The 12,286-nt window shown below is 41.7% G+C and overlaps 1 protein-coding gene across 9 annotated transcripts in view; it reads right to left on the bottom strand.

Annotated features, from left to right (window-relative positions):
* The window catches only part of PMFBP1 (polyamine modulated factor 1 binding protein 1), a 112,673-nt gene that overhangs the window by 72,062 nt on the left and 28,325 nt on the right, over nucleotides 1-12,286 (bottom strand). For 2 of the 9 annotated variants that reach the window (XR_004753776.1, XR_004753779.1), the window contains exon 4: nucleotides 11,133-11,216. The exons of 3 other annotated variants lie outside the window; for them this stretch is intronic. The gene's annotated coding sequence lies outside the window, so the exon portion shown is untranslated. 4 more of the 9 variants (XR_004753781.1, XR_004753777.1, XR_004753780.1 and 1 more) reach the window with 4 other exon arrangements.

The raw sequence follows: 12,286 nt of genomic DNA, 5'->3' as shown, positions 1-12,286 counted from the left end.
TGAAACACACTTCTAGTGAGAAAATGTGCAACACCCCTAACAACATACTGCTTTTAAAGGAGAATGAACACAAGTCCTCCTCATCCACAACTCTCTCCTTCCCCTTGCTCCTATTCATGTTTCTCCCCATTTAGGTCCTCGTGGCTGCTGGAGGTAGCTGAGGGGATTTGTACAGTCCAAGGGCTCCAGACCTTGTTTAGCACTGACCCTGTGGCCAACTTGCCCAGGCGGCGCTGCCCAGCGGGGCTGCTGCTAGGGCAGACCACGCAGCGTGCCGTCGGCCGCCGGGCAGCCAGATCCGTGCTGGGAGGCGGCGCAGGCTCTGGGCTGGCTCCGCAGGCCAGCTCCTCTGTCCACCGACAGCCAGCTTGTGAGCACGGGATGGGACCCAGTCCGGCTGCACCCGTCTCTGTCCCAGGCTGTGTCCCATCGGTTCCTGCCCCTGGGCCAGGCCTGCTTCACACGGCCGGCCGGCGGGCGCTGCTGGGCCTCCGGCTGCTGCCAATGCCTCGTGCCTCGCACACCCCAGCCCGCCCGCCTGCCCCGTGCTCTCGCACAAGAACTTGTCACTCCTGTCAGGCTGCCCTCCCCAAGGTCGCCAGCCTCGTGGCGGAGGCTGCCCTCAGCAAGCACCGCCAGCCATCTCCCCCTAGCAGGTCTGTCTTTCTGATCCCTTTCCCCAGTATTTTCAGCTTCCCTGGGTTGCCATGTTATGGGTCCATTAGGTTACAAACAAATCTTTACTGAACACAAGCACGGTACACACAGACAGCTCCATAAAGCCAATGGGCAGTATGGTAAACAACATACTTCATCTGCACGCTGCCTTCAGCTTGTCCTCCTTTGGAAAATTCCCTCTGCATAAATTTTTCCCCACTCCTACTGATCACTGTTTTAATTTAGAAGTTTTTTAAAGGATTTTATTTTAATGAGTACAAGGCTCAGACCAGAAATACTGTATTTCTTTCTCCTGAGTGATGAAGTAGGCACTTGGACTCTCTACATTGATTTCTAATCTGCCTTTTCATACTCTGCCAGCGAGCCCTGTAAACCAGGCTCATTCAGCTGTCCCATGAAGGTTTCTGTAAGTAAGAATAGTTAAGGTTAGTTAGGGCAAAAGGGAGGAACTGGCTATCAGAGTCACAACCCTTAATCAGCCTACAGCCCTTCATCACAGCAGACTAGAGTAACAATAATAACGAGAGAAAATCAGTATGGACTTTCATAAAGAAGGAACTCAAAGTGGAGTTCTGCTCCTCAGGAAGCACACAGCCCCTCCTCCCTTTCCCAGGGAGGGCAGAATGATGGAGAGGCAGGAAATTAAAATGGCAAGGATCTTCCGATAAGAAATGCAAATTCATGGGGGCCATCATGAGTAGACCCATACACAGATACACTCCTGAGTACACATGGATTTTGTCTTATTCACCATGTGCACCAGACCCATGGCTGGATAGCAAGCCTATTCTCGTTTCCTAAGAACCTGTGTTCCAGAATGTCCTTCAGTACAGGCATGCTGCGTTTGCCAACTAGTGCAGCAGTTATACTCCCTTTGATCAAAACTTGTTTTAGATTTCTGTTGAGAAATGTCTATAATTATAAGTGACAAAGATCTTCCTTTCCCACATGCAAAGGAGAATTCTATTATTTGCTACTCAAAGGCAAAGTCTGGATTTTCCATTTCAGGTACCTTTGGTTCAGAGATCAAGAATCATATTCTCCTTTTCTTAAATAAAGACACATCAGTGATTTAATTTCCGTATATTCTGATGAGCCACATCAGGTGCACACACTACCTTATCTGGGTCTGGCTGTCTGCAGTGCCATCAGCGCAGATGCTCTTACCCAGCTATCAACCACCCTCACACCACACACCACTATTATTTTTGTGGAGCTAGAAATATTCTTTAGATTCATCCACTGCTGTAAAGTCAGAGCTGTAAAGTCAGATCTTTTCCTTCTTTAAATGTGACTAGCTATTTACTCCCTAACAATTCTGCTTCAGAGCTGATTTAGCATTTTTATTGGAATGTGGAAGCTCTTAAAAGAAGAAAAAAATCTAATCAGGCAGAAGAGATAGAAAACTTGCTGAATTTTTTCTCCCCCCTTTGCACCCCTTCAATCCTATCAAAAGCACATCTTCCATTCATTGCTTCCCGATGTCATTATGACAAGCGGCTACAAATCAATAGCAGAAGCAAAGGCAGGCCTAACCCGCACTCACCAAGTGATAAAGATTCACTCTCAACCCCGATTTGCTAATAGCACATAATAGCAGCCATTGGCGCCCCGCATTAAATCATACATTTCACTCTGCGTTTATTATGGGATTTTTAAAACTCCTCACCAAATTGGATTTTCTCGACGGTCTCTAATTTCCACATTTATCATTTAAAATTAAACTCCTCTGTGGGGAGGGGGTTGGGAAAAGGGGAAGGAAGAGAGAAGTCATGCAGTTCTGTAGTTCTGTATTTTCCTCTTTTTTTTTTTTTTTTTTTTTTTTTTTATGAAAACCCATAAATAATCCCAGGTATCATTGCCATCAGCCCTGAAGTTATATATATATAAAATGCCAGAACTTCAGATAGAATAGCTTTAGGACTCTGCTTACCTTCATGCAGCTCTGCAAAAGAAGAGGAAATTAAAGAGGAACCAATAAAGAAACAGATTTTAAGTAGGAAATCCAATAAACAAAATAGTCAACAATGTAAGCTGGTATGAAAAGCGTTAATGAAAATTACTGTGAATTTCCTTGGCTGCAAGAGCTAAGTAGCAAGGATAAGATGGACCAAGAAGACTTAAAGAAGCAAACAAACAAATAAAACCTTATTATCTCTTCCAATTTGCAGAAAATTAATTTGACAAATGAAGTGAAAACTTAAGAACAAACTATTCTTTTACAGCAGATTTTTCTAAAAACTAATTCCCTTGTGGCAAGGACCAAGGAAGACAGGTGATATTCCTGAAACCACTGTTCTTTGAAATTTATTATTTCACCCCATTCTTCTACAGGCATCATCATGTATAAGCCTACTGGTCAGAGAATTATGTGTAACAGTGTCTGTAGGAGCATACACAATTTTTTAAGAGAGATACTTCAGCATGAGGCAAAGATGGCTTGTGTTTTGGTAACCACTGGCCATGCAGACAGTGGAGTCTAAATGTCCCAGTTATGCCCACTGGAACCAATAAACTGGAGTTTTCATAGCTCAGGTCAGTATAATCCAATGGTATTTCCTAGGGAAGTGCAGCTTCTTCTAGTGAAGGCACATGTGCAGATGATGGTTAGTCATCTGATTACACCTGATCATTTTAAGTAAACAAAAGTATTGTGTTTCTTTTAGATGATGCCCCAACTGAAAGGAGACACCTATTTGGAGGACCAAAATTTATTTCAGCCTTGTAAAGCTGACAAAAAAAAGATGTCATAATAATGGCAGAAGTGAGTTCAAAAAATATGCCCAAGGTGCTTTGGCTCCAGGAAGGTACAGATAAGGTAGTGGTGGTTTGAAAACAGGACAGAGTCACTAAAGGTATCCTCTCATAGAATGGGGTAATGTGGGACCATAAGCAATATCAGGGTGAAGAAACCATGCATACAGCTTTGGGTGTTTTTCTTGAATATACCAAACAAAGCATCAAGAAACGATTACTGTGGCTAGTGCCAAAATAGGTGTTAGAGTACTTTGCTAAGCTTTTCCAGACAGTCTTTGAAGCTAGGTCTGAGAGGTGCTGACTGCATGCAGAGACTACGAATTCAAGCTTTTCAGCCCTCCCCTTGTCCAAAGTGACTTCTTTACCTACTCAGCAGAGCAAGAGTGATTTTGCAGCTGTACAGAAATAGTGCAACAGACTGTTTTTCAGACGTGGAGACCTGGAGATCATCATTCAATTGATGCTTTGGTTCTGAAGCACATAGCCAGTTTTCAACATTACATGTAAATAAGCCCATTTACTGAACTCCAGAAATGAAAAAATACGACTACTTACAACTTTCTACTGTAGAGGAGCCAAAGTAAAAACAGTATGAAAGAGATATAGAACCCCTCTGCTCTGGAGAGTGGATGAAAGGAATGCACACTTGCCTGCAACCTGAATGGAAACTATTGCTTATGATTCCAGTTTAAAGTGTGCAAGAAGCACAGACTCTATGAGAAATTTTGACAGGCAGACTCTCAAAGAGCTTCCTGCTTTATGAGATGATGTGAATTATACAAATCCTGGGGCTTTAGTAAACAGAGATCTGTATCAGAACAGAAATTATCAGGTAACGTTTTCTGTCTTTCCCCCAGTCTGCTCACATTGCAAGAGTTGCAGAGTTCAGCGAGCATGTGTCACAGTTACTGATCTTAGACCAAGCACAGCTCTGCTCACCTTGAGAGTATCAAAACCCATGTTTCTCCACCTGTGTCAGCCCTGAAGGAAGCATTGAGATCCCAGACTATTTGAAGCACTTTAAACTTGAATTACTTTCTTAATGTAATGTGAACAAAGGTAAGTGACTTCTGAAACAGAAGGTGATGTGATAATGGCATTGTGAATTAGGCTTTCACTTATCCAACTATGAGATGCAAACTCAATCAACCCACTATCTAATATCCAGTCAGTAAAATCACCCCAATTCACAAACTATATAGTTTAACTAGGACTCTGCTTAAAAGAACTTGAAGATTTTTGTTTTGGTAAGTTTGGGTTTTCACTAAAGAGCTCCAGAGATAAAATTCCTTATAAGGCATTACCAGTTCAGCTGCTACACATCATCAACCATATCACAGGCAACACTCCCAACAACTTTTAGCTTTTTGCGGCTGCATCAATGCTATTCTGAATCCCAGCTGAATGCAGGAGCTGCTTTTGTTTACTTTAAATTTATCTTCTCTTAACACTTTTGATAATAGTCACAAAATTCCAGATCCTCTCATTTTAGTTATCTGTTACCCTAAGCATCAGCTGTACTACCAGGGGTTGGAAAATGGATATGCTCCTGAGAACTAGTCACCTCTTACAAAGTAAAAGAACATCATAGCATGATTTTTCCCTCCATGAAGGTGCTGATAACTTCCAAGGAATACAGTGGTTACTGGTTTAGAACCTGACTATTGGCCACCACTCAATTTAAGAAGCCACAATTGGATCTCTGGTATCTTCACAGGAAGAAATGTCAGAACATGAGTCTGGCAACTGCAAAACCAAATAACTTTATTTCACGAGAGACATCTGTTTAAAGTTAGAATATCAGTAAGAGTTAATTTAGGCACAGAACAAAGGGAAAGAACAAAATGTTTTAGGTGAAGAGTTTTAGAGCTTTTTTTTTTTTTTTTTTTTTTACTTTTTAAACTTCAGACATCCCATACAGTAAACAGCAAAGGCAGACATCTCCCTTCACGTTAAGTAATTTTAAGGATATGCCGGGGTCCCATTTTTTTCTTTGTCTACTTTTTCCATGGAACTGCCTATTCAGATTGAGGTTTTCTATTACCATTTCATTACTTTTCAGTTCCATGTCAACATTCAGACATCTGAACAGTCCCCAGGTATTGGTCTCTCTGGAAGACAGCTTTGAATATATATCCTTCCAATGCCTCCCATGTATAGCTGTACTGTTTCTTACTGCTCTAGAGTCTGAAACATCCTGTGGGTTTATTGATTCACCTAACCACGTTAGTGATTCACACTAATGCCACTGATCTTTATCTTTTGCATTCTTCCTGACTAGTGCATCAAAACTGGAAGTATGCAACACATTACTCTCCAACTGATCTGCGAGGTTTTAATACCACATAGTCAGAGTTCCCCTGTAGCCACCATCTTTTCTTCAGGTGCAACTGAGAGAAAAGCATCCCGAACTCAGTAACCTGAATTATCAGAGTAATTCTGCAGCTCTTGAATAGACCATGCACAATGACTTCACAAAATGGTTGCTTCCATCCTGAACAGAGATCAACTTCCTGTGCAGGGAAATTGTCCACCAGTGACAATTGAGCCAATAACTATTATTCTGCACACTCTGATCTCTGCCACTGCAGGAATACAGATTGGCAATATCTTGTAAACACCTCACATAAGGAGGAGTTCTTGAAACGGACAGCAAGGTGTACAGGTTATCCAGGAGTAAAATGATTTAGAAAAACAACGTCACAGAAACATGGTTTCAACAGTTCTGATGGTTAGAAAGTCATACCCTGGGTTAGCACTTTTGTGGTAAGAATATGACAATAAAAAGGGAATCTCATTTCCATGTTATAATCAGCAGAACTTGGATATTCATCTACAGAGAAGCTAAGCAAATCTATCTCTGCATGTGTAAACAGACGCATGGACACGGTCACCTTTCAGCTTGAAGAGGGCTGTTGTACAACTGGGTCTAAACTCTACCTAACCCACTTTTGCACGGATTTTTGCAGTTCCTGCTGGAGTAAACATTGATCACTAAAACATTTTCCCTACAGGAATTATTTTCCCTATGAATATTCCCAAACTAGAGTCAGTACATTTTGTTTTAAACTACTTTGTTCAGACACTTCACATTAAGAAATGATTTGTACTACAGTATTTCATGCATGTTTTGCAGTAATGAAACAAGCTTTTAAATGAGCTACCTGTATGAACCAAAAAAAAAGTTTATGGCATTAATTGGTACTGCAAAAAATCCAGCATTATAATCAGTCACAGCTATCATGGAATAGCAAGTCATCTATGTCCAAGCCCTGTACTGCCATGTTCGTACATCCCAGGTGATCAACATCAGGCTGCACAGGGATATCTTGCACTCTTTTCTGTTGGCACTAAGACACATCATAAAAGAAACTGAATAATCACTGGGCTGGTGTTATAGCCCAAGGGTCAAAGTAGTATCTGGAACATAAAACAGTGAAGTTCAAGCCATTACTCCAACAAACACCGAATGACTTACAGAAATGATGTGGATGGCATTAAAGCAGACTGCAAGAAGCTTGTTCAGGATAGCCAGCTCACTGACAGCCATGGCACTCGTGCAGGATGCGCAAGGCAGCAGCAACAGCCCCTGAGGCCTGAAGCAGGCAGGCACAGGCTCTGGCAACACAGAGGAAAGGCAAGCCAAGGCAGCGCTTTGGCTTTTTAAATCTTCTTTGCATGATGCCTCTTCTCCATCCCCCACTTCCCAAAAGAAACTCCCTCCCTCTGCTCCTCAGGTGCACACTTGTCACTGCATAAGGCTTCTTCAAAGCTGCCCAGTATAATCAGAGTGTTTTCTCAAACTTCAAGTCCTGGAAACATAAAGGAAATACAACGTTGTGTAGGCACATAGATTTCATGGCTTACAGTAGAAAATAAAACACAGCTAAAAATATCAGAATCTTTCAAAGCCAAAAGGCAAGCAGCCTTTTCAAAATAACTCATGACTTAAAAAAAGATTAGGGTCAGCAAAAACGTAGGATGGTGAAAGCTCCCTAAAGTTTGCTCTTATACTTATTTTACCACAGTGAGTAAAGGGTTTAGCCAAAACAAATAAAATAGAATTCCCACAAGCTGCCTTCTTATGCTCCCACTTATGGTATCAGTGGGACAAGACACGGCAGCCAACTCTGCCAGTGTCCCCTTTGGGAGAAACAGAAAAGATTAAAGAACACAGAAGTTGTAACATGCTTTTGTTTTCCTACCTCATTTGAGTGAGTGCTGACACAGTATTTCCTTGTACCTTATGAAAATACATATTCTGAAGCAAGTCTATCATTAGCCACATGCCCTCAAAAAAGTGATAAATCAGTACACAATGGGATCTATACCAGGCATTCTAGGCCAAGCAGAGTCTGAGACCATATGCCATTGAAAACATGGGGGGCACAGAGGAATGAGTTTAACTTTCACACAGAGTGGCATGCTCTGTGATACTCATTAGCTTCTAACATTTCTGTGCATGGTCTCAAAGACTGAAATTTAAAACAAATAATCAACCACCCAGAGGCTGAGAGGATGCTAAGATTCTGTATCCTCTTCTGTGGAAGAAGGACAGCTGAGAGACTTAAGCTAGCACACCTTGGCTCTAGTTAAGCCAAGAATTAGACGGAGGGCATTTTCAGCAACATGTCCTCGGTGTTATAATTTGTTTCTTTCATTCTGTCAGTGCTCAAACTTGTTGACCTTCCAATCATACTTGCCCTTTCTATCCTCATCTTCGCTTTCAGGGAGGATAGTGGTTTTATTACAGGGCAATTGGGAGTGTTCTTAGTATAGTCATTTGTCTGAGGCAGTTACTGCATTACTGTTACTGATCAAACAGTAACAGGGAGCCAGGACTCAGGTTAAGTGGCATTCCTACTTTTGGAATGCTGAAGGCCAAACAGAGGCACATTATCACAGCTACGAAAAATGTCTGCAAATTGAAAGCAACTCTGTGTACTGACTGCCTGCAGGTTCCAGCTGGGACAAGTCTCAATATTAAATGCATTTATACTAAATGTAAAGAAACGAAAGCAACGTTTATGCTTTCTGAGTAAAATGAGAAGGCAAACAATGTAATGAACAGGTCTAAAGTGTGTAAGTACCTGCTGAAGTGATAGCTCCTGCAATGCATAAATGTAAATTGATTCACTGCTGTCTTCCTAATATAAAACTCTATATTAAGCTCCCAAACAGCTAAAAGACAGGACTACTTTAAAAACATTCATTCAAATGAGCCAGACTCACTTCTGACCAGTATAAAATATAGATTCTATCTAGAACATTTATTTGTTTTTAATTCAGTGAAAAAAGTACCAGTCAATAAGGATCACCTGTATTTCCACATCACACATTGCAAGAAAAAAGGTATGAAAGATCTCATCCAAACACCGTGTCACTGTGCTAATGCTATGCTCAAATAAGCTCTGTCAAGCAGAAGAGTATATTAGTACAGGCTGAACATTCCAATAATACCACTGCGTGGCTTTCTATCACCTTAAAGAGCATGCATGCTTGCTCAGGTCCTCCTGCAATACACCTGGTAGACAAGAGTACACAGGAGCTATTCTCACGGTGTAATAATAGACAGAAATGAAGACCCGTACCTTTAAATTTCTTAAGCATTAAATCTTTGATACAGTCCTGCAATTATATCAAGTTATTCTGCCAACATGAATCTTGGAGATACATATCCAAACCAGCAAAGCTGATTGGTAGTATGGGAGCTTCCTGCATGCTCCTTCAAAACACAATTAAAAAGAGTTTTATTCAGAGTAACACAGGGGTTATAGGGTCAGAAGAGTTTCCATTCCCAAAGGCAGCAAGATACAAACTAGCAGGAAGGGGAAAGTAAATTACCCAGATTTTTTGCTAGAAATAGCATGGGTTTCAAAGGGAACTGAAGCTGGGCTTCAACTTCTTACCAAAATTTTATCTTATCATTTCTAAAGAAAGCAAAATAAAATAAAACAGTGCAAAGATAAACCCTTTTATGCTGAGACAGTGAATAACTATTGTCCCACCTACAAGTGCAGATTCTGCCATCCTGCCTTGGGCTTCCTCATCAATTCCCACAAAGAACAGATAATAATCCTTTTGACTTTCTACATTTTAAAACTTGTTTGTTCATATGCTTAAACAGACGTTAGTGTTAGCAAGAGTCCAAGCATCTTATTATTAATGCTTCCATAGGACTGAAAGCAATCTGAACCTGGAGATATATGAAAATATATGAAGCTATAGAACTCATGCCCAATTTGCTAAGAACGCTGTTGTCCTGGCTTGCATGCAGCTGTTCTCTTGCGTGGTCAGCTTCAGCTCCAAGTATTTTCTTACTGTTGTGCTCTGTAAAAGAACCACACCTTTCTTAAACCAGCTCACACCAATTTCTGCAATACACCTCAGACCAGTTCTTACTGGTCTATGAAACCCTAGTTTAAAAGGAACATCCCACATTCAGAGTAACTTGGTGGATGCTAACTAAGAGGCAAACAGTAATATTTAGCAGGAAGTAATCCTGTAGTGAATATGTTACTTGGCTTTATATATATATTAATTATTTCATGAGATTAATACATAAAACTTTGTACCAGCTTTTAAGCTGCTCACTTCAACTTAAAGAAAGGTTTAATTTCAGTAACATTGATAAGCCTCAACTCAAACCACAAAAAGCATGGTATTCTTGGATAAGGTTGCAAAATACAGAGCCTGAGTCTTTTTCCTTAGCCTTGCCATTTCACTATGCCAGAGACACATATTCAGATGCTCTACTACTTACTGGTGCCTGTATGAGACCTGTCCAAGTTGCAATACAACAGACTACCTGAGCTTAAGTGACAGCCTTTGTTCTTAATTTCTTGGAATTTGTCAGGCGCAGTGAAACAAACTGGATTTTGTATTTAATTTCACAAAACCTTCCCCTCACCTCCTGTCCTGCAGCCTACAACTATTGCTTTTCCCACGCTTACTTCCTGAGCTCTGGCCCATGGGAAAGAGAACAAGAGGCAAATGTTTACAAGCCACAGTCTCGTCAGAAACTGCACCCTTCCAAAGGTTTAGTAGCAACGTTCCTTCTCTCTTACTGATATTGGAGATCATCAAAAGTTTTCATTTTTAATCGTACCAAATCAGCTTATTTTTCAGACCAACTAATGGAGATGTGCACATCCAGTGGCTGTCTGTAGGGCCACACAATGTTTGTTACCCAAAGAACAGAGGCCATCATAAATAACACTAAAACCTTTGTGAAGATGACTGTCCTCTCCACAGCTTATAGCCTAGAGGCTTCATTATTGCATTGACCATAATTCAATTCATCCCTTCCTAAAAGGTCTATTTCTGCAACCAACCCCCACCCTTGAAAATACGTTCAACTAATAATTTCCGATTAATGCAGTCAATTACTAACTCTCCCCCAGCCCCTTACTATCACCTGATTGGGCTAGAATGGAAAGGAAGCCGCAACTAACCAGGGAGGAATAGAAGTAGGGGTAAAATAGCAATAAAACGTAATTACATAAAAATGCTAAACATATTACATCTGTTAGTTTTCTTAGCCCAGTGGGCTTGACAATTCCAGGTTTTTGCCATTGTCCACGCTCAGACAGACAAGAATAAGAGAAACAGGGAAAGGATCTTTCAATAAGATTATTAAATCAGTGCATGAAAAATAAGTCGTCATTACATTGCAAAAAAGGGAGAGAGAGACTCACTGAAATTTCTTTCTGCAGATTTGCCTTTGTGATCTGCAAGGTGCTGTTCTCCTGCTTACACTCTGTTACCCTGGCAACGTACTCCTGTAAAATAAAGATTATTAAAGCGCATATGATTATTTGGCCGCACAGTGAATGAGGCAGCCGCTTCTGAAATTCCTTATCAGAGAAATTCAATTTTAGGCCAAATTGTGTTTTCACTGCCTCTCAGCTTCTCCCTCCCCCCTGCAATACCAATAAAACCATCATCTCCCCAGCTGTACATGATATTTTGTCACTAACTCTTTCATGCCTTTCCTTTCCTATTCCAGGTTTTATTTTTTTTCTGTCAAAGCAGAATGCTTTTCCCAATTTGTAGACCATTTTCTTCCTTACATTTTTTTTTCATTTATTATTATTATTATTTTTTTTTTTTTTCTGTCAGCTTCAGCTTTTTCTGCCTTGTACTTGCAGCTAGCATCAGTCAGCAACCTCATTGTGCTCTACAACAGCAGCAGCGAGAAAAGACAATCCTTCTCCAGTCCATACTGGGTATGCTAGTGTCAGATCTGTGGCTGGAGGAGCTCAAAAGATGAGAATAGAGTTCGGAGGGGTTGTCTGAAGTGCCAGAAGTATGCAACTGCCCTTTCTACCCGCACAATTCCTCAGAGATCCAAATCTGCTTTAAGGTCTTGGCTGCCTCTGCCTGCAGTTCGTCTCAAAGACATTTTGGGAGAGCTGGTGGCCAGCCCATGGAAATTTGTGACTAATGTTTTTTTCGCATCAGTTGCTAGCAACAGAGTTCTGCTCCAAACCACTGCTGCAGGTCCAGGCTGAAGGAGCCCTCCGCTCTCCACAAACGAAACCAGCAGGCAGGCTTTGCAAGGCACTACGTTCACACAGCTATGGCAGCAACGTTCCTCAACATCAGATAAATTGAAGACAAATAGTCCTTCCTAAATACTTCCCAGGCACGTACACCGCTAAACACAAAGCACCGTGCGCAGACACCGCTGCAACGTTACTTCTACACCCTACACGGGTTACAAAGCAAACGCGGGGGCGGCGCCCCGGGACCGGTGGCGACCCCCGCCGCTGGCCGGAGCCGGGCCCGGGCCCATGCCCGCCGCGCGGGGCCGGGCGGCGCAGCAGGGGGCGCTGCCGCCCCGCCGCCT

This window comes from Oxyura jamaicensis, chromosome 11 (assembly GCF_011077185.1).
Source record: "Oxyura jamaicensis isolate SHBP4307 breed ruddy duck chromosome 11, BPBGC_Ojam_1.0, whole genome shotgun sequence".
In the NCBI taxonomy this organism is placed as follows: Eukaryota; Metazoa; Chordata; class Aves; order Anseriformes; family Anatidae; genus Oxyura; species Oxyura jamaicensis.
Note: the sequence above shows the minus strand (reverse complement) of the source record. Positions and strands in the feature narration are given on the sequence as shown.